Consider the following 298-nt stretch of genomic DNA (forward strand, 5'->3'; position numbering starts at 1 on the left):
CAGCCGCCGCTGATGCTGCTGCTGCTGCTGCTCCTGTGGCCGGGTATAGCAGCTGCTGCTGTGGTGAGCTGCTGCTGCTGCCGGGTGCAGCAGCTAGTTGCTGTTGTTGCTGCTGCCACTCCTACACCTAGCTGCTGCTGCTGCTGCAGCTATGTGTTCCCGCTGCCGCTGCTGCTGCTGCTGCTGCTCTTTGCTGCAGCAGGAACTAGGAGGTGTTCTGTTGCTGCAGCGCTTGCATAAAGACGATGGTGACAAAGAAAAAGACAAAAAAAAAAAAAAAAAAAAAAAAAAAAAAAAA

The sequence above is a fragment of the Eimeria mitis genome, genomic scaffold, assembly GCF_000499745.2.
Source record: "Eimeria mitis Houghton genomic scaffold, Emh_scaff1242, whole genome shotgun sequence".
NCBI classification, from domain to species: domain Eukaryota; phylum Apicomplexa; class Conoidasida; order Eucoccidiorida; family Eimeriidae; genus Eimeria; species Eimeria mitis.